This window comes from Bos javanicus, chromosome 7 (assembly GCF_032452875.1).
Source record: "Bos javanicus breed banteng chromosome 7, ARS-OSU_banteng_1.0, whole genome shotgun sequence".
NCBI classification, from domain to species: domain Eukaryota; kingdom Metazoa; phylum Chordata; class Mammalia; order Artiodactyla; family Bovidae; genus Bos; species Bos javanicus.
The window spans coordinates 15200495-15203369 of record NC_083874.1 but is presented as its reverse complement, the minus strand read 5'-3'; the positions used below and the strand labels follow the sequence as shown (position 1 = coordinate 15203369).

The 2875-nt window shown below is 45.8% G+C and overlaps 1 non-coding gene across 1 annotated transcript; it reads right to left on the bottom strand.

Moving 5' to 3' along the window:
• Positions 1 to 342: 342 nt before the first annotated feature.
• On the bottom strand, positions 343 to 449 carry LOC133252259 (U6 spliceosomal RNA). Its single transcript, XR_009737872.1, has one exon. It is a non-coding gene; the product is annotated as a U6 spliceosomal RNA (small nuclear RNA).
• Between the last annotated feature and the right edge of the window lie 2426 nt (positions 450 to 2875).

The window sequence follows — 2875 nt, the reverse complement described above, 5'->3', positions numbered from 1 at the left end:
TTCCATAGTGGCTGTATCAATTTACACCCCCACCAACAGTGCAAGAGCATTCCCTTTTCTCCACACCCTCTCCAGCATTTATTGTTTGTAGACGTTTTGATGATGGCCGTTCTGACCGGTGTGAGGTGATATCTCATTGTAGTTTTTGTATTTCTATAATAATGAGCAATGTTGAGCATTTTTTTTTCATGTTTGTTAGCCATCTGTATGTCTTCTTTGGAGAAATGTTTGTTAAAGTCTTTTTCCCACTTTTTGATTGGGTTGTTTGTTTTTCTGGTATTGAGTTGTATGAGCCGCTTGTATATTTGGGAAATTAACCCTTTGTCAATTGTTTCATTTGCTAAAAATATGGAATGCTTCACAAATTTACATGTCATCCTTGCGCAGGGGCCATGCTAACCTTTTCTGTATCGTTCCAATTTTAGTATATGTGCTGCCGAAGCGAGCACATGCTCGGACTTCTTATTCGGTGACTTCTCTTGTTGCAGAGCACAGGCTCTAGGCAAGTCAGCTTCAGTACCTGCGGTATATGGGCTCAGTAGCTGCAGCTCCTGGGCACTACAGTGTGGGCTTCGGTAGTTGTGGCACATGGGCTTAGTTGCTCCATGGCATGTGGAATATTCTGAGACCAGGGATCAAACCCATGTCCGAGCATTGGCAGGCAGATTCCCATCCACTGTGCCAGGAGGGAAGTCCTAAAGGATTATGTATATAATGATTATGTATATAAATGATTATATATGTGTGTCACATGTGTGTTTCAGTTCAGTTCAGTTCAGTCGCTCAGTCGTGTCCAACTCTTTGCGACTCCATGGACTGCAGCACGCCAGGCCTCCCTGTCCATCAGCAACTCCCGGAGATTCCCTCACACTCATGTTTATTGAGTCGGTAATGCCATCCAACCATCTCATATATATGTGTGTGTGTGTGTGTGTATATATATATATATATATATGCGCAATTGGGGGCTTCCCAGATAGCATTAGTGGCAATGAACCCGCTTGCCAATGCAGGAGACATAAGAGACACGGGTTCAATCCCAGGATCAGGAAGATCCCTTGAAGAAGGGCATGGCAACCCACTCCAGTTTTCTTGCCTGGAGGACCCTGTGGACAGAGGAGCCTGGCAGGCTACAGTCCATGGGGTTGCAGAGTTGGACACATATTGGAGCCATGCTTGTTTGGCATATAATGACCATAGTGTATCGGTTCCTTGTTTTGGTTTTGCCTGTCTTTGCAATGACATCTTTTTTTCTTCGCTCTTCTCTTTAGGGGAAACGTTCTTCCTCACAGGCACTTAAAAACAAACCTTCCACGGAATCCACTTCATCTAAAAGTTCCTAGGTTTGCAAAATCATCTAAACCCAGGGCACGTGTGTTTTCATTCTGATGCCCTTTGTCCAGGTTTCCACCTCTCTAAGTCACCAGGAGGCTCAGACCGAAATAGGTCTCCACCCAAAAGAGTCTGGTCTTTTGGTTAAGGTGAGTCTTCATAGCTGCCTTTGAAACAGAACTGAGCACTCAGAGAGGGTGAGTAACCACAGGTGCCTTGATGCCTCCCAATGGGTGTGTTTAGAGACCAGACTTGATGCTGTAGCCATCAGTTTATCTCCGTAAGATGCCTATAAGCCACATGAGGGCAGAGACAATATTGTATAGTATCTCTAGTGCCTAGCAGTCAGTCAGTTCAGCCGCTCAGTCGTGTCCGACTCTGCGACCCCATTAACCGCAGCATGCCAGGCCTCCCTGTCCATCACCAACTCCCGGAGTCCACCCAAACCGGTGTCCATTGAGACAGTGATACCATCCAACCATCTCAATCCAACCATCCTGCCCTCAATCTTTCCCAGCATCGGGGTCTTTTCAAATGAGTCAGCTGTTCGCATCAGGTGGCCAAAGTATTGGAGTTTCAGCTTCAACATCAGTCCTTCCAAAGAACAGCCGGGACTGATCTCCTTTAGGATGGATGGGTTGGATCTCCTTGCAGTCCAAGGGACTCTCAAGAGTCTTCTCCAGCACCACAGTTCAAAAGCATCAATTCTTTGGCACTCAGCTTTCTTTATAGTCCAACTCTAACATCCATACATGTAGTAAGGGCTAAATAGACAAGTGAAAATAAGTGATATTATTTTTGATGTGCCTGCCAACAGCATTATAGATGCCCTGCTTCTGAATTCCACTATTCTTGTTCAGTTGATCAGTCATTGTCTGACTCTCTGCGACCCCATTGACTGCAGCACATCAGGCTTCCCTGTCCCTCACCATCTCCTGGAGCTTGCTCAAACTCATGTCCATTGAGTCGGTGATATGATCCAACCATCTCATCCTCTGTCACCCCGTCCTCCTCCTGCCTTCAATCTTTCCCAGCATCAGGGTCTTTTCCAATGAGTCGGCTCTTCAAATAAGGTGACCAAAGTATTGGAGCTTTAGCTTCAGCATCAGTCCTTCCAATAAATATTCAGGGTTGATTTCCTTTAGGACTGACTGGTTTGATGGGATTTTGATCATTCATAACTCAAATTTGTCCTGGACTGCCACTCCTTTCTTTCAAGAAGAACCACAGTCTTGAAAGCAAACCCATATTGAGAACATGGAAAAAGCCCCTGATCCATAGTTGGGGAGGTTCAAAATTGACCATGACACCTCCTCATCGTCAAGGACTCCAGGAGAGAGAACAGGGCAGGATGTGTGTATAAACATGTATAATCCAAACCCATAGACTGTGCAACACAGAGTGATCCCTAATGTCAACTATGGACTCTGTGTGATGAAGATACATCAATGCAGGTTTATCAGTGGTGCCAGATACACCATTCTGGTGGGGATGGGGAGAGCTGGGGAGGCTGGCAGGCTAGGTTGTTATGGGGAAGGGCTGT